The 19,786-nt window shown below is 33.5% G+C and overlaps 1 protein-coding gene across 11 annotated transcripts in view; it reads left to right on the top strand.

Annotated features, from left to right (window-relative positions):
* Positions 1-2,294: 2,294 nt before the first annotated feature.
* Tenm3 (teneurin transmembrane protein 3) overlaps positions 2,295-19,786 on the top strand; it is a 2,430,710-nt gene continuing 2,413,218 nt past the window's right edge. For 5 of the 11 annotated variants that reach the window (XM_078031002.1, XM_078031009.1, XM_078031006.1 and 2 more), the window contains exons 1-2: positions 2,296-2,662; positions 13,225-13,272. The gene's annotated coding sequence lies outside the window, so the exon portion shown is untranslated. Of the gene's footprint in view, positions 2,663-13,224; positions 13,273-19,786 lie in introns of all 11 variants that reach the window. The other 6 variants (XM_078031010.1, XM_078031011.1, XM_078031012.1 and 3 more) reach the window with 3 other exon arrangements.

Here is a 19,786-nt window from a genome sequence, read left to right on the forward strand (position 1 = left end):
TGGATATATATGGATATGTACACATACACATAAAAAGGGAAGATTGCATACACACACACACACACACACCTCTTGAGAAATTTTGTTAATTTTATGCAAAATTAAGTGGAAATATCACTGTCAAATAGCTCTCCTCCAAATTAAAATCTCTATACCTCTGGAGTAGGGAAGAAATGTGGAGATATATGTTTCCTGAGTACTGGTTTAAAGTTACATGTGGTCTTACAGATTTTGCATACCTGCGTGGCACAACTTCATGATCACTACACAGGTGACCAATGAAGTACATTCCTGTCTTCTGGATATGGTCTCTGGATTCTTCCATTCAGAAGCAGGGTCTTACATTCAACTGTGGGTGGCTTTCGGAATAATAAGTTAGTTGGTGCTGAGTAAGGGAGGATCTGAAGGTTCAGACTTGGTTAATGACAAGGGCACATGAAGCTGGAATGAGAGAGCAACTATAACATGCTCTAAACATGTATTTTTTTCACCTTCTTACATTTCAGTCCTCACCTGTTCCTCATCTTACCTCTGGGGGGCTTACTCGGGATGTCAATGAAAATATAAAGAACAGAAAAATCACCAGCTCTTTAAGAGGTATTTGTTACACATAACAGGGAATTTCTGAGAAAAGAACGAAAATACTAAGGAATCACTATTTTAATGGGTAAATATTTGGAGAAATTGAAAGACGTTCTTGAACAGAAAGGAAAGAAATGTGTGTGTGTGTGTGTGTGTGTGTGTGTGTGTGTGTGTGTGTGTGTGTGTACACTATAAGATAATGGTAAGCAGTTTAGTAACACTGTTTCTATATCTGGAATCTCCATAAAATTTAGTCTAAGACTGTTAGGGCTTTAGAGGGCAAAAGGATGAGGAAAGAAACGCTGTTTCCAAATCCATGAGTCTTTGAGCATCCCAGTCTTTGAGATGGTGCTTAGTTTACTGGCTGTGTTTTATCAAGATCCATTGTAGAATTATTTCCTTTTGATCCCCCCCTTTCTGTGACTGAAGTCATGAATCCCTAAAAATAAAAAAAATAAAAAATACAAAAATACAAAAAAAAAAAAAACACCCTCAAATGAACAAAACACCTAACCGAAACAAAACAAACAGAAAAACCCAACAACAACAACAACAAAAGCAAACCAAAATAAACAACCAAAAAAAAAAAAAAAAAAAAAACCACAGGTTTACCTAATGGGAAGTCTGAAAGGGGTTTGCGTTGGAAAAGCCGCTCTGAAGTGGGGTCAGGAAGATGGAAGTGGAAGAAGGATTTCCTCGAGTCAGATTTGGGCTCTTTCCAGTCCAGATTTCAGGTTGTATGGGGTGGGGGAGGGCGGCTGGCTTTAAGGTCATCTCTTCTGCAGACTGGGGAAGCGGGGAGCCTGACTGAACGACGGTGGCATCAGCGGTCAATTGCCATTTGAGAGCTCAGTTTGGGGGCCATGGATAGCAGCAAAGACATTGCCACTCCGGATCCCGTAGGTCCCCAACTGCGCCTAAAGGCTGTGGTCTGAAGACACCTCCTTCATCCCCTAGTAGGGTGCAGCCCGCCCAGCCGCGGTGGGTGCCGCACCTGGCGTGGACCGCACCTTCCCCGAGAATCGGAGGAGAGGCAAGGTGGGGAGAGAAGGACGCCTCACTGCACGGCACTTAAAGCCTCTTAAAACAAACAAACAAAAAATGCAAACTCGCTACGTCCCCGGTTAAATGGTAGCGCGCATCTGGGCGTCCCAGAGGGGTCGGGGGAGCTGGAGGGAGCAGGAGAGCCGGCGGGCGGCGGCGCCGAGGGGGCTGCGCCTTCTCGCCCGCGGGCGGAGGAGGCAGTCGATTTAGGCGCGCTGAGGCGACCGTCCGACGCTCAGTTCCTCAGCCAGGGCGGGGAGCGCGGTTCTCGGCGCAGGCCTCGCGGGCTTCTCCCTCGCTGCAGGCGGCGGGCAGCACGCAGCACAGTCCCTGGAGCCCGGAGCGAACTCCCCTCACCTCCACTGACACTCGTCACCTTCCCCAAGGCAGGCAGCCCCAGAGTCCTCCCACTCCCTCCGCCCCGCCCTTCCAGGGCTCCTTGGCCCCCGCGCCCCCACCGGGGCCAGACGCAGCCTCCGCTGGCCCGCGCGCGGCCCCGCAACGCTGCAGCTGGAGCGACTGCCAGCGTCGGCCTCACAGACTTAGGGGAGGAGGAGGAGGAGGAGGAGGGAAAAAGAGGGAGGGGGAGCGGGGCGGAGGGATGGAGCCAGGAGGAGGAAATAAATAAATAAAACAATAACCTCCGCGCCAATAAGAGCGAGGGAGAGAGAAAGACGCGGCCAGAGAGCCACCGGTGCCGGTTCGCTCGCCTCTGAGAGGCTCTCCTCGCGCGCGTGTGTGTGCGTGAGTGTGTATTTGCTGGGACTGGAGCTGGAAAGTTCAAACTAAACGTGTTGCTCTCCCCGGTTGCCGAGGCCGCGCTGAGGCTGCCCAACTTCTCTGGGCCAAGTGACTGGCGTGGCCCAGAGCCCTTGGCGCGTCAGAGGCTGCTCGGCCCTGCGCCCGGGCGCAGCGGCGGCGGCGGCGGCGGCGGCTCTGCTCACCCCGGGAGGGAGCCCGTGGCCAGGGCTGGACCCTCGCCCCGCCACCTCCAGCGACGCTGTCTTCAGCCTCCCCGCCTGGCAACCGCAGAAAGGTACGTGACACTTTTCCTGCAGGCTTCTCCCCCTTAGCACACCCCGCGTGTCTGTTTGGCTGCCTATATTCTTCCCCTTCCAGGACCGGTCATCATTTGTCAAACTTTACCTCCACCGCACACATGTCCATGGCAGCGGCAGCCACCCTCCGTAGCAAAGTGGGCACCGTTTTCTGAGGGGAAGCGAGTGGGGGGGAGGATCTTCTGGAAGCGGCGGTGCCCCTCTGGATTAAGATTGCGTTTCTGCATTAACTCGTGGGTCTTACCTTGGGTGAGGGGGTTGTCCTTTTATTATGATGTTCCCTTTGATGCTTGCAATGTTTTTCCTTGGCCCTTCTGCACGGAAGGACGTACAAGTTTGCAGAAAAGGTAAATGAAAAGCAGGGGAAGTTTGCAGCCACTTGACTCCTGGAGAGGAGTAACCCTTTCCTTGCAGTAGCAGCCTAGGCTTTGAAGCAGCAGCGGCAGAGGTGGCAACGGTGACAGTGGCCTGGCCCGTGGCAGCAACTGCACTTTGTCCCATCAGTGACTGGCAGAAGGAGGAAAAGTGGGGCTATCTCGTCCGAGAGCGACTCTGGAGCTGCCTGCAAAGACGTTGCAGGGGGGAAAGACTAAGGGCTCCCCATCACTTGGTAAATTATGTTGAGAGACTCATGGTTTCTCTTTGTGATATTTATGTGATTACTGACAGGCATGCTTAAAAAAATCTCTTTACAACTTTTTTTTTTTTCTATATGTTTCCCCTTTCCAGTTTAGGGGGACGACTATAGGACCTTTCAGAGAAATGTCAAAATCAGTACAATGCAAGCAGGGTGCAGACCTGTAATGAATAGCCTACTTCCTTCTTGATTGTAATTTTTTCACCTACTGTGAAATGTATCTTCCCTGCAGATTATAGCTTCTTTCTTTTCCTTTCTTTTTGCAATAAAGTAGGGACACTTAGTGAAACAAAAATGTAAAAGTCATTATAAGTTTTCCAAGCAACATGCATGAGCCTTTTGAAGCCACCTGCTGAATTAGTTCATGTTACTTTTTAGAGGTTACCACTTGGTGCGGGAGATGTAGGCATATCCAGCAGATGGAGCAGTGGAAAACTGTATTAGAACCATTATAACACTCATATTTCCCGACTTAATCACAATGATGCCAAAAATGTATATGGAGCTGACTTTAAAAGAAACTCTGAATTTTCTGTTATCTTTCAAAAATATTTCATGACAAATGGGATATGATTGGAGCATATTTCTAGAAAATGCAAATATTTAAGCTCTTTGTTATGAAACGTTTAAGAAGGGTTTTTTGTTTTGCACAAATTAAAGTTCAATATCTTTCATTCATGTCAGAAGTAACAGCTTGTCCCGAGGTTATAGTTTGTGGTAATGCACATAACCAGGAAAAGCAGTGCATTCTCACTGTAATGCAAGTCTAATTATTGTGTTAGAGTTTAAAGGACTATATAAACTTGTATTTGAAAGTGAACATTATCAATATGAATACTTGTTAGTGCTTTGAATGTAGCTGAGTTCTTGTTTTGCAAATTTAAGATAGGTATATTAATATTTTTTAAATACTTGAGAAAAGTTACACTTTTGGGTAATTTTAGTGAGTTATGTTCTTTCTTCCCAAGAATTATATGAAATTTAGAACTGGGATAGCTGGAGAACATAATTCGTATCTTCAGATAAAAAGGCAAAAGCCTTCAAAAGCAACCTTTTTGTTCTGTATGTTGATAATTATGGTGACAATTAAAACAGAGAGATGATTGTCTTTCTACATAAATTTAAAAACTTTACAATCATGTTTCTGATAAAATAACTTTTTAAACTAGCAGAGGAAATGAACTGCCCATTTTACAGACAGAGCAGAAAAACCTTAAGCCCATGAATGCTCTGTTATAGTTTCAAGGGAGCTGATTCTTAAATGTAATCCACTCATCTCTTGTTTCTTTCTCCTTTCATTGTATTTTGCCATAGATTTTACTGTGGCATAGAACTATTTCTAACTAGTCTGGAAGAACCCAATTAGCTCTTATATTAATATTATTATTTAGCAACTAAAAAGTTGCAGTTATACATCAAATGTTTTAAGAAACATAGAAACAAATGAGATGCCTTTGAAAAATATAGAACTAGTAATCATTTGAATTAAATGTGCTTTCCATTGAGTGCACATATTCATAAAATATGTGTGACTCTTTTCTAAATCATCAGATAATGTCTGTAGAAAAGTACTTAATTGTGCATCCTAAAACTATATTTCCTTTATATTCACATAATATCCAGGAAAGCTTAGAACTCTCAGTATTATAAAACATTATAAATAGCTTTCTGAAGAACTGATTTTATATAGCCTGTTGCCACATAGATTAAATGATTATAGATTTTTTCTAAATTTATCCCATTCTAAATTTATGTACCTTCACACAGGCAAGAACAAAAAGGTTTCAAAGTAAGATGCTGAAAGTTTTATGTCCTGAAAATCAGATATTTACTTATTTCTTATCACTATTAAACATGTTAAATTTACTAAATATGATCATTCTTTTAAAAAAATATTTATTTTTAGTTGTAAGTGGACACAATACCTTCATTTTATTTTCATGTGGTGCTATGCTAAGGATCGAACCCAGTGCCTCACGCCTGCTAGGTGAGCTCTCTACTTCTGAGCCAAAACACCAGCCCTAAATATGATCATTCTTACTGAAATTTTAAAATATGCCAGTAACAGCAATGTTCATTTAGGAAAATGGGCCAGAAGAAGGTATATTATGATTATTACTTATATGATATATATATATCGTCTAACAAAACCAGATGTTTTTTTATATACTCAATATAAGTGAAATATTGGTAAAATTGGTATCATTTAATATACAAAGACATACATTAGTAAAGACTATTTTAAAACTGTAATAAAAGTAATTGCTCAATCCTTGCTGACACAGTACTGAGTTACTTCATTTAATTTTGACTGACAGAATCATGCAATACTACTGAAGTTGAATTCAAGTTTATGGAGGGAAAACATTAGATACATGTATTTATGCATGTGTAGTCATTTGGCACTAGGAATCTTGATATTGACAGTGGTAAGGTACTACATTGAAGAATTTTTGAAAATAAATCATTAATTGTAAATTCTGATTTGGAAACAACAATGATAAAAATAGGTATCTGTTGAATAGAGCACCTATACTTAACAAAAGCTTCATGGTAGTGGTTGAACCTGGGCAAATACCAGGTGCTTATATTTGATTTTACAGTTACATTCATGCATTTTCTGCATGATTTGTATTTTCATTCCATCTCCTCAGGACTTTATTCTGTCATAGCTGTATAAGGTAATTTTCTGATAGCATCATAACATATAGCTATTGAATTTGGGCAAATATATTTCAACTGAATTAAGCTTTTAAAAAAGTGTATGGACAGTTGAGAGACTAAGAAGACACAGTGAGTTTTGTTTTTTTCTCCATTAAGTCATCCTATAATAGATATAAAAGGTTTATCAGTCAGTGAAGATCAAGCAAAAGATGAAACCTTTTATCTTTTAATTTCTATCTCGTCACATGGCTTTTTGATTTCTCTTGTAAAGTATGACTGATCATGACTTTTGCTTAAAATTTGTAGAAAGTGCATATGTATTTGAAACTTGGACATTTTTTGGCATGATTCCATTAGTTTTTAATTAAAAGAATAAGTTTAAGCAATACTTATAAGAAATAAGTTTGTAATATGAGAAATAAGACTTATATTGGATTAGTACAACAGTTAAATTGTGTCTTAGAATATCAATCTTAGAAAAAATGATGAAGATCTCAAGATTTATTTCAAATACTTCCAACCTTAAGTACTACTTTAATTAAATCTTTAAGTGTTAATGATGTATTGGGTTCAAATACCTTCATATTTAAACTCTTTTCATTTCAACCATTATTTCCTTGTATAAAATTAACAAGAATATAGCTTAGATATGTGTGTATTTGAGTGTGTGTGTGTGTGTGTATACACTTATATGCTTTATGATGAGTATATTTTATGACAAATATATTTTATGGCATGTATATACACATTTGTAACATGTTACAATTTTGCTTATATATACTTGAGTAAGGATAGATTTTATTTCATTAATTATCCTAAATTCTTTTTGAAGCCCTGGAATCTTCAGATGATTCCCTCTCTGTAATTATATAGGGCATTACTATTTCTACCATATGCCTTAAGAGGGATATTTGGCCAAGGAAATGTTATCAGGTAAGCTGCTTTACTGTTCACTCAACTTCCATAAAATGTGGGATTATCTGTAAATATAACATATAACATAACCTAATTATACTGTTATTTAAGCACTAAAACCATTAGAAAATATAGTTTTCTTTTACAGTGATGAAAAACTGTCTTCCAAATTTTATAGGACCTATGCTCTGCACAATTTATTAAACAAAGGTGATCAATTTTGAATCAAAAACTGGCATCAAATGAGTAAAATATAAGTATTTATCAGAATTATAGTTATGAATTATTAAAAGAAGCATACTTTCTAACCATGAACATTTTAAGAACTTGGAGATTTGCAAAGAATACAGAAGCATAATTAAAAAGTAGGAAATATACTATGACAGATTCACTATCTGATATTAATAGATGAAAACAGTTGTCTAACTAGTACTTAAATTCTTAGGATTATATGTTTTGTTATCTTGATTGTTTTAAAAAACAACATACCCAAAAATAATTATTATTTTTTATCTAGATACATATTTTAAAGTTTGTGAAATGTAGGACTGATTCTCACAACTTTGTGTCTAAACTGAAGACAGCCAGAGTCATCTTAGAAAAATCTAAGGATTGAATAATATTGTTAAAAAAGTTGGAATAGATATGACTTCATATACACTCTTAAAATATGTATCCTTACTACTTTGTTTGTAGTTTTATCAAGAAAATAAGTCATATTGGAGTCTTATTCAACTCCCATGCTTAGTAAATATATGTTCAGGAACTTGTTGGTCTTTTCCTGGGCTTTTGTAATAAATATTGGTTATCATCATTTTGTGACAGATATTTTTAATAATATCATATTTAAAACATTGTCATGCAAAGAAACCAATTAAAAAACCACTGTTCTAGATCTGTAAGATTCACTAAACTAGTCCTCCTATGCCTGTGAGATCAGAAACTGTATCTTTATTATTCTTGATTCCATGACAGTGGGAGAAAGGTGAAGAGGGATACCTTACAGCATGCATGTTTTCCCTCTAGTTTTTATCATCTGTTTTCTAAATGAACTTGATTTTTACATTTTAAAAAATATGGGCACATTTAATGAGAGGTAATCATGATAAAGTATGTCAATTCATTAATTGATTACATTAATACTTAATTTTTTGTCCAATAGCTCAATTTATCACTCAATTTATCACTAAGGTAGAAAGACATATTCACATTATCTTTTTAAAAACTATATTTCAGCAGTTATACAGTGATATAAGCATGGGCTTATTTTGACTTAGTCTTCCACCAAATCTTAAGAACAAGTTGTGGATGTAAATTTTAGAAATTAAGTCTGTTATTGGAAAATAAATATTTTTAGGTTTAAGTTTTGATTACCTATAAAATGAACAGCAGCCTAAATAAATAAACAAAATCATATTTCAGCAAATTTGACATCTAGAAATAATAAATGTGCTTCCTTGTGTATGTGTTTCAGTTTTCTATATTAATTAATATGTACTACTAGTAGAATAAAATACGCTGAGAGGATAATAGTATCTTGTTGATTATAGATTTAAAGGTGAAGAAGTTATAGTGTTTTAAAAAATAAAAAAACATACCAATTTACCTTTCATCCCTAGCATTTTTTTCCTGAAGTATATTTACCTATATTTAGAAAGAATCTATAAAGTTGATAAAAATCATCTAAAGCATAAATGTCATACTAACTGCTGGATAAATATTAGAATCATCCTATCTTTGAATTTTTATCATAAAGAAATAAGTACACACATATTTTCCATTTATGATCAAATAGATAAAAAATAATTTAAGAAGTTAACAAATTTAGAATATTTGATTTGTGATGGAAAACAAATAACTTGTTCTCATGTCTTATAAATTTAGTTAATTTTATTTGGCATGTAACAATTCCTTATACAAAGTAGGTTTCTTTCATGATCAAATTAAATTTGCTAAAATGTCTGGCATTCCTAAAGGGTACAAATAGATATGTCAAATTTGTATTTTGTGTGTGTAATTTATAATGTAGGTCTTTCTTAAACTGTAAATCCTAGAAGTATTTATCATCGTAAAGCTTCTTATTCATACTTTTCAAAATACTTGTCAATTTAACAATTATTTTGCATGTTTTATTCAAAGTAAAGTTGATATAAGTATAGTTAACGCCAATTTAATTTTACTTTGATTAAAAGTGAATAAAAATCATAAAGGATTAATAGTCCTAAATATACTCTCTAAAATTATTTGAATAAATAAAATTTGATATTCATTGCTTCAGGGATTTATTTGTAACTACAGAATCAAAACTAAAAGTATGTTTATTTTAATACAATTGTAGGTAACCAATATGTATTTTATATTTGTAGTCTATTTACATCTTTAAGAAATCTTAAAAGATATGATTCTAATATTTATCCAGCACTTAGTATGAGGTTTTATTTTAAAATTATATTTCTCATTATTTTTTGCCTTTGATATAGTTAACAGTTGTTAATTCGAACACAGAAGACAATGAAAATTAAATGGTAACAGTAAACATGTAAAAATAAAATGTAGGAAAATGAAGAGTTTGTGTGATGAGCTAACTCAAATTACATTAAAGGCAGATATCTCAAAAGTTGTTATTATAACTTTTTCAAGAAAATTTACCTTGAAATAAGTGATGAAGAAATACTATTAGCAGTCTTGAGTTTTCAAATCTCTTATTGCTTTTATCAAGTTCTATTTTTAAATTTTCATGCTAGTAATATTGTATGGAATGATTTATAAATTTAATTTTCTTTAAATTGTGCATTTCAGCCAATATCTTTATATAATTTTGGTACTTTGCATTTTTGTCTGTTTTAAAATTTTAAATTGCAACACTTAAAAAATGGTTTTGATGGACATAAATAACAGGTCGCCTGTAACAATAGTGCAAATGAAACAAATTAAAATAGTGACAATGCTTTTGAGAGGAAAAAAATTGAGATCACAAATTACCCCTGAAATAGGGCTCACCCTCGAATCAGCTTTAGTATTAATTATACATAAGAAAGATTTTCTATTTACTGCTCTATATAATTTTTCAAAATCAGACGATATGGTTTGTGAAAAATCTGGAGTAAAACTATGGGTATGTGTCAAAATTGTTTGCTTTTTTCTATTTCTTATTTTATTTTAGTTTTATTTGGAATTACTTTGCGAGTAGCAACTCTAGAATCAAACTGTAAAACATTTGCAACAGTTCTTTTTGTCCTAGATCAGCCTTTTACAAGGAAACAAAATTATAGAATACTAATTTTTAAATTTGTGTGACAAACCCGAGTTGATCATATTAAAGGACAATGGATTTACTAGTGGTGTCCGAGAATGTAGAGAGTTTCAGCTGATATATCCATTTAATATTATTTCTATTCTAGCTAATCATGTTGACAGTCTTGTTTAAAAATATTTTAAATTGAACAATACAAAACGATTTCCATTTGTTTAAAATATGAAGAATGTGTAAACGTTTAGTAAATATTGGTGCTTACATGAAATCAAGAAGTGTATTTGTAGGTACAAGTATTGTTAGCCACCAAAAATCTCAATTTAAAAATAAAAACAAAAAAACCCATAAAAAATGGAATAGATGATATTTCACAGTTTAAAATCAAATTTATACACAAAGAATCTCTAACAAAAAAAAATGGAATATATTCTCAGCTCATCAGCTTCAGTCATTTGACAGTGTTAACAAAATCCACAAAATAAATATTTCCTATATGTATAGAAAAGAGACAGAAAAAACCAGAATCCTGAAGTTAAAGTTGGATAATACTAATACTGGAGTCCTCATTAGGTCAAAAAGTAGCTACCAGAATTCTGATGCTTTATGCTATATGTGTGAGAGTCTAGGTATTAGGAGGATGTCATATAAATAAAATTGTGTATTCTAATTCAGTGTTCACCTAGCAACTTGCAGATTATCTGTTTACTCTTGTATGTTTTCTGTAAGGATAGAAGCTGCTTGGGTGCTCCTGCACTCTCCAGGCTGTTATATTTTGATTCCAAATTAGTAAAGAGAGAAGACCTCATGTCACCATTAAGAACATTTCTTTAAAAGACTAACTACAATGACAAAACATGAAGTACAATAATACTTTCTGCTTTCATTTGATATTATTTTTTTGTTAAAGTAGCACAAAAATGAGGAAAGCAAAATAAATGAGACAACCAAAAGAGAAAAAAAAAAGGTTGGAAGAAATAATATCAGAATAGAAATGATTTAAAAAGAAATATTCATGACTTATATTGGAGTTTTTAGTTGTTTACCATCAAAGAACCTAATTCAAGATTAAAAATATAACAATATTAATATTTAATTATTAAATGAAGTTTTAAAGATTAGAAGTCACTTCTTAAAATTCATTATGAATTCACTGTTTCGTTTTATTATTTGCTTTTGTATTTAACGTGTTTTTAAGATGTTTCTTTATTCATACATTGAGGACTAGTTCAATTATAATCACTGTTAAGTATTACATTATAGTAACATGACTCACATGATTTTTCAGCATTTCTATAATTCTTAACTGTAATGGTACATTAAAACACACACTTCAAATAAACAATAAAATAAAAAAGCTGCAGTTGTATAAGATAAATACTGTAATATATCTATATATTTTACATATATCTACTATATTTGTTATAACATTTTGAATAAACTTTAAAAAATCAAAATTAAGTATATTTCACCATATCCTCATTTTCCTGGATTTCTTTATTTCATTGTATGGATTTAGTGAAAATATTTAACAATATCTTATGGTTGAATATTCTAGTTAACATATTCATGTTAGGAAGGAACAAATGAACAGTTTTATTGTTGTTCATGTCTTTGTTGACATTTGAACAATTTATTTAGGATGCATTTTCAAAGGATAAATACAGAGGGTATTATTGGATGTGTTTGATTTTTAATAAAATTAATATAATATGATATCTTTTGTAAGCATTTCACAAATAATTGGGACCTCTGTCTGATGTGATGGATTCTTATAGGAATTATTGCTGAAAAATACCAGTTTGGATATTTTGGTATCAAAATATGACACTGGATGCTGCCATGTTCTGAGATTTGTCTTTTTCTCAAAGCTTGTGTGGTTTTGGGTGGTTTATTTACTCTCTTAGCTCTATTTTTCTCATTTATAAACCTAGGAATTTGAAATAAATGCTTATAGAATATTGTCAACCTTAGTCATTTATCATGACTGTACTTCTGATTTTGGAAAAAATAGTAAATAAGAAAAAGGTGGTCTATATATTTCCATGAATTATCAGCATTAATTTACTTGATGCCAGTTGTACAGCTGTAAGTTTTAATTTTCTATTCAGTTTTCTTGCAGTAGTATATAATAATAGAGCCAATTATTTGGACTGATCCTAAAATTAATGTGCACATTAACATTCATTTGGTTTTCTTGGATAAAGAATTTTGTAGCTGACATAATGTCATGTATATCTGCAATTATTTCCCTGTGGTATTTTGTCTTATTTTCACTGTGCAAATAATAGTTTTGTGTGTGTGTGTATGTGTGTGCGAGCGCATGTGTGTGCACGCACATCCTTGCACGCACATATGCAGGCACATACATACCTGTTTATTTTTTCACAAACTTGTAGATTCTATTAAGATAAAATATAAGCCAATATTCCTGTACATTTCTAAGTTATGGGAGTTTAAATATATTAAATATGTTACTTTTGTTGCTTAATTTTGAAAATATTTGTTCCCAATCATTTTAGTTTCCAGGAAAAAAATGATTTTTTTTTTAATGTTTGGATGTTTCTTTAAGTACAATAAATTTAAGAAGTACTTAATACATGCCTATTTAATAGACTTACAGATTATATTTGCCCTTATCTATTGCCCTAATTCTATTTACTTTGGTGCCTTACCTGAGTGTCGTATCTAGGCCAGATTCTCAAAAATAGTCTTTTTACTTTTTTTTTCCATACTGCTGTGGTTGATTCTTAAGTGAATCATTGATTAAATTGATTATATTTAAGTGTCATAGATATGACACTGAATGCTGTAATCTGTGATATAACTTTCACTAAAAACTTGTGTCTATGAAATTATGAAATTGTTGTGTCTCTCCAGAAGTTTTTACTTTAAATTTTTTTTTTTGCTTTTAATGATTTCTCTTGCCTTTTGAAAGTATATGTTTAAATTAGTTCTATAATGACTTTCAATACAGACTAGAAAATTGAGACAAAACTTCAGCCACAGATAGATAGACAGATTTCCTATCAATTACAGTGTAATAATTCTGATTGTCTGCTATTCTCTTATAGAGTCAGCAAGCAGTGAAATGTTCCCAGTGTACATGGTGGAAGTCCCAGGTAAGAATGGATTGTGGATTGGTATTTTATGGAGGATGCTGAGCATATATTACTTTCATGCTTAAATTTTAATCAGATTTTTATCCCATACACACACACACACACACACACACACACACACACACACGTATATATATTTATAATATGTGTATATTTATCTTGCATGCATGATCTTTCTTAAGTAGTAAACCTAGTGGATCTTGGATAGAATAAATTCTGAGTAGGTCCAAAATATTATAAAGGATCATTCCCTTGGAATCTGTTACCTTTCTCAGAGCACCACATTTAAATAAAAATAATACAAGTGATAATAGGTTACTTTGTAAGTTAAACAGTCAAGAACTGAATGTCTTTTGACCATTTTCTTCTAAACATATTCAAATACCTTGTATTCTTCCCTCTGTATTTTCAAAATTACAGTTATTTTTTCCTCTAACTCCTTGACTTCCTGTCTTGGAATTGAGTGCCATTTTAGTCTTCATCCCCCATAAAAGAAAGAAAATCACGTAGTACTGTTAAGATTATTTATGTCTCCACATGCATTGCAGGAAATATATTCTTTTCTCTCTTTAAACTTTTAAATCTTCTATAAGGAGAAGTTCTCTCTAGACTAGGTGCTCTAGTCTAAGTCCACACCTGGTTGATCTAGGATCCAGTCCTGTATTCTGGAAGGCCTGTCGCTTTTTCCCTGTTTTTTTTTTTTTTTTTTTTTTTTGGTACCAGGGGTTGAAGTCAGGGACACTTAACCACTCAAGCATATCCCCAGACCTATTTTGTATTTTATTTAGAGACAGAGTCTCACTGAGTTGCTTAGTGCCTCACTTTTACTGAGGCTGACTTTGAACTAGTCATTCTCCTGCCTCAGCCTCCTGAGCTGCTGGGATTACAGGCATGTGCCGCCATCCTGCCAAGCTCCCTGACTGTTTATTTATTTATTTTTTGATCACATTCTATCCTTAATGTTAAATGTTGATGGCATGCCTCTCTGTTACCTTAATTGAGATTCTGCTGTCCTCTTGGCATTTCACCCACTGTATTCTGTCTTGTGGTCACGCACATTATAATGTTTAGTGAGCACCTAGGTCAATATGATCCTGAGAAAGTACATATTTCTCAGCACTAGACCTCAGGCAGAAACCAGCGCAATTCACAGAATTAGGGATGTGGTGCAAATTAATCATAATGTGAGTTCATGAGAGAGTTTTTCCATGTGGGATTTATATGGACTACAAGGACTGTTAAAAGTTTTATATGAAAAAATCATTAAAATTAATTTTTGCACATGCTAGAGAAATACAAGGTAATGTCATCTAAAATAATTTGGCCCAGTGATATAAAATAAGAAAATGCAAATTTTTATATTTTGTGACTTTTTCTTCATCATAATGCAGAATAATGTATTTGCATAGCATTATGTATATGTCATATTAAATGAAGCGTCTCTTTGTACATCAGTAACATTAAATATCTATTCCTCCTCTAGCATTGTTTAATCAACAGTATACTTTCTTAGGTTGCTCAGTCTCCTTAGGGTTCTATTGCCTCAAAGCCTGTTCAGAACTTTAAAAGTGAAGCAGCATTTCTCTCCACCCTGCCAGTCAACCTAATCGTAAAAGGCAAAGTCATTTTCCTGTAGCTTAACATTCACGTATTTTTGACATTTTTCTTCAGGTGTTGCCTCAGATTTCACTTCCTTGTTTTAGTTAATTGGGAAGTTAATCACAACAAATTCTTGATTGCACCTTTGGGAGATGAGGAAGGAATAGTTAATGTTTTAAAGATCAAAGCATCGAAAAAAAAGTAGTGGCAGAGATGGTGGCTTTATTAGTTTCCTAGGGCAGCTGGAGCAAACTGGGTGGCCTGAAAGAACTGAAATGTACTCTTTCACATTCTGGAGATCAGAATTCTAAAATCCAGACATTGGCAGTTTCGTTCTTTCTGGAAATTCTGTGACAGAATCAGTTCCAGGACTGTCTCCTGGAATCCAAGGGCTTCTTTGGCTTGTCCACGCCTCAGTCTAGTCTCTGCCTTCTTCCTTCGCCCTTTGTGCTTGCTGTGTCAAATCTCCCTCTTTTTATACGTACAGGGAGAAGAGTCATTTCATTTAGAGTTAGTTCTAAATCCAAGATGCTCTCATTCAGCTCAGTATCCTTAGTTTATTTAAATATCTCTTTTCCAAATCAGGTTACATTCATAGGTACTGGGGAGTAGGATTTGAGCGTATGGTTTTGGGAGACACTACTTCAATCCTCAACTGTAGAAAAAGGCAACGTTGGTAGAACTTAAAGGGTTAAGTTTGAACACACCCTTAAGACTGGGTAACCTGCAGAAATTGTCTTAATAGGTAGTATAAAATACAAAAGACAGGGCATGGCAGGTTTGCTAAGTCTTGTCAGAGATAAGAGGTAATAGAGGAACCAGAGTCACACAATGAAGTCAATTTGAAAATTTATGAATTAGTAATACCTTTAAATACAATTCAAAGAAACTAACAGAAGACAAGAAATCTAGCAAGACAAAGGATAAATGTCCTGGAGACATTATGTGCCAGTGCCACCTGTGATGAGATTTTTGAGGTTGTGATGTTTTGGGGGCAGGGATTCCATCAGTTATTTCTGTTGTTAAGGGGTTCTCTCCTCCAATGTATCCTAGAAGTAAAGTGGAAAAAGCAGAGACTCAGAAATCAAATAAAACTTAGCTAATTTTTTTGGTTCATCAGTTTCTAATATTCTGAACTTGAATATGCTGTTTATTTTCTCTGAACTTCAGTTTTGTACCTGAAAGAAAAATGAGAATAGTTTTAAGAATTGTGTTTTGGTTGTTCTTTGGGAGAAAAATATCTTACTGTAGTGCTGTCCAAAAGACCTTTCTTTGATGATGGAACTGTTCTCTACCTGTGCTGTCCAAAATGGTAGCCACTAGTCACATGGTCAGCCATCACAATGCATTTAATTGTAATTATTTGCATTTTAAATAAGCAATTGCAGGCTATCTATAGGACAATGGAACTCTGGCAGAGTTTCTTAAATATGAATGAGTTTCTCAATCACACTGAATTTTACTCTCTTCCCATTCTTTCTGTATAGATAGATAGCAGATGCATTATTTATTTATTTATTTATACATTTGGTGGGAACAGAAACTGTCATGTGTATCTTGAGTTTAGTGAACTTTAAATACCTCTAGTTAGCATAATAGCTTTTATTCTTTACACAACAGTGTTAGAAACTAAATTAGTCATATAGCCTTTGAAATCATAACACTGTACAAAAAGAAAATTCAGTAAAAATTATCTAGACTTCCTATTTCCTGTTTGAAATCTAAAGTATAAGAACTCAGTTTGATGTACTCTAATTTGATTTCACTGAAAGATGTAAGTTCTAAGGATGCTATTATAAAATGTGAACAGTAATTCAAAACACATTGTGTACTTCACAATATATGATTTATTGTTTAAAGTATTTTTACTCTCTTGGTCAGTTTATAATGGGTGCAGATTGTATGTGAATGCGAAATACTTAATGTAATATATTTCTTTCTAAGATAAATGGAGATGGGGAACGAGAGTTTTTGATTATGCTCTGAAATCTTCGCCATAAAAGCCTCAACAAAAATACCCATTTTCCTATATCATTTTAATTCATGTCAGAATTAAAATAGATAATACAAAGTTTGCTAAATACACAAGGAAAGCATGAGAAAACTTGAGAGTGTTTGAGTTTAGCATAAATTAACAAATATTTGGAAAATTAATACAAAGAATTAAGTCCTCTAGAGGATGATTGTATTGATATAATTATAAATGTAGATGAGTAGGAACTTTGTTCTCCACAAGCAAGCAGATAAGATTATTAATGAACTATATATCTTATTTATGTTATCATATATTTAGCCATACACACCTCCAAGAAAAATCTAAGCAAGTTATGAAATAGATAATTACTTATTGTTTTAGAAAATAATTATTCTCTAATTTAAAGATAATATAAAAAAAATTATAGGTAAGTAACCACAAAATAAGGATCTAAAACTGTAATTGCAGTGTATTTAGAAAATAATGGTAAAAAAATGCCATGTATGAAATCGGTACACAAGATCATAATAGAAAGGAAGTTTATATTTTAAATATTTACTTACTGAAGAAAACTGAAGGATTTATCTAACTGAAAAATCTAAAAAAAAACACCCAACAGAACAAAATTGAGGCAATTAGAAGAAATGATTAAATATATATATGAAAGATTTATGAACTAGAAAGAACAGCAGAATTTAAAAATAAACCAGAAACTTATTCCTTGAAATCAACGAATAAAGAACACTTGACTGATCAAAAATAGAAGAAAACAATATGAAAATACAAAGAGTCAAGAATGACCAAGGAGAAATATACATCAAATTGATAACATGTTAAGGCTTTAAATTAGAAGAATTATTTAAATAAGTGATAAAAAGTATAAATTTACTACTGGGAGGATGTTGCTTGAATATGTTAAAAAATACCCTGGATGGAAAAAAATATTCTTAAATTTCTTCTATAGTCAATAAGCCTATGTGATTTTAACTGCTGGAAATTGGAGAGGAAGGAGAAAATTTTCCTCATTAATTTTATAAGTCAGTGTGACAGTGGCACTAACATTGGAGTTGAATATGACCACTTAAAAAAAAGATTTAGTGAATTTTAATGTCCATTTCTAATGAGATATATATATTTTTATAGACTTCTTGATCACGAACAAATAATTTTTAAAAAAACAAAAACAGATCCCAGGTAAAGAAAAATTTAGAGGCACAAAGCACAATAAGAATTGAATGGAGAAAAGTGCTTAAATTGAAGTTGTTGTTACAGGGGCTCTTTACAAAGTACTTTCATTGAATATTGGCTTTAGTATTTATGGCTCTTTGGCTACTGGCAAATTATCTATTTTTTGTGACTCAGTTTCCTCATCTGCAAAATGACAATAATAAAATAATGTTTATTAAGCATTTAATTATCACTTACTATTCCTTCAACTATTTCAACTAAGAGCATGACTGCCAAGATTAAGAATCTTAAACATTAAAGATTGGAATTTTCTAAAAATCAATCTGTGTATTCAATGTAAATTCAAGAAAAAAATCTATTAGGATTTTTAACTTGCACATTCGTTTTAAGGTATATCTGAAAACATAAAAAAAGTGAAAAACTATTGCCATTATTGGAAAAGAAGTTGTATCCCTTTAGATATTAAAATCTATCACAAAATTCTACTATTTATAATAGTGTGGTAATAAAGAGTACAAAGTTCTATTTATAGTGGTATGGTAATGTAAGGTATAGAGTTCAGAAAGAAATATATCTATGTGTACATGGAATATTAGTATGTAATAAGAAAATTACTTAACATCAGTGGAAAAAAAACTATCAACATCATATATAAATAACCTTGTAGGCAAATGGATATAGGATTTTAGAAAGGAAACATAAAAGATCAATAATAATATACTTAATGTCACTCACAATTGAAGAAATGCAAATAAAATATAAAACTTGTACTTCTATTTTGAGGGGTGCCTAAAAAAAATAAACCCCTATAGTCTCTGAACTTTGATTTCTTTAGCCTTCCTGAATCCAGTGTAAGGTCAAAAAAGTAGACTGTGGATTAGGGAAGGATAGAGGTCAGAGATGGAGAGACAGTCAGGGTGGTGACAGCTTCAGAAGCTGTTTTGTAGTCATTGCTTATCATGAATGGCAATAAAACACTGATTTTACAATTGGACACATCAGTGTGCAAAAATCATGTTTTGCTTTTTGTGTGTTGTTAGGTACTGGAAACATTACGAAAATTAAATTATGACCATTATTTCAGGAAATGGACACATATATACTCAGGCTCAGAACATCATGGTATACATCTTTATGCAGGGCAGTTTTCCAATATTGATTGCAAAATAAAAACTGGATATACATTTTTATAGAAATTTTCTTTAAAAACGTATTTTAATGAGATAATCAACTAATTGCATGGAAATAAATATGCATAACTATTATTTTCAGCATTGTTTATAATCATCAGAAATAAAAAAATGAAAATAACCTAGACAGGCATAAATGGAATAAAAGATTGTTTAGATGAATATGCAACATTCAGTAATAGAATGCTCTGAGGCCATCAATAATGGATGCTGTAGATTTTATATTTATTGAAATAAAAAACTGCATCTTTCTGCAAAGTGAATAAAAACAGAACACACACACACACACACACACACACATACACACACATCCTTAGAACTGTTTAAAAGTTGTTCAGAAAAAATGTTAGCAATAAAACCCAACACACATTGTGATATTTGGGGTGATTAAATTATTTATTTTTCACAAAATTCTTCATGAAGATTCTTGAAAACTATGTATTATCTCATCATTTTTATTAAATGATCAATATCTTGCTTAATCTTTTAACCATTTCTGCCTATAAACTAGTGCATTCAGAAACACATGAGTGTGATGTAAGTGGCGATCAGGCACTAGACA

The sequence above is a fragment of the Ictidomys tridecemlineatus genome, chromosome 14 (assembly GCF_052094955.1).
Source record: "Ictidomys tridecemlineatus isolate mIctTri1 chromosome 14, mIctTri1.hap1, whole genome shotgun sequence".
Lineage (NCBI taxonomy): Eukaryota > Metazoa > Chordata > Mammalia > Rodentia > Sciuridae > Ictidomys > Ictidomys tridecemlineatus.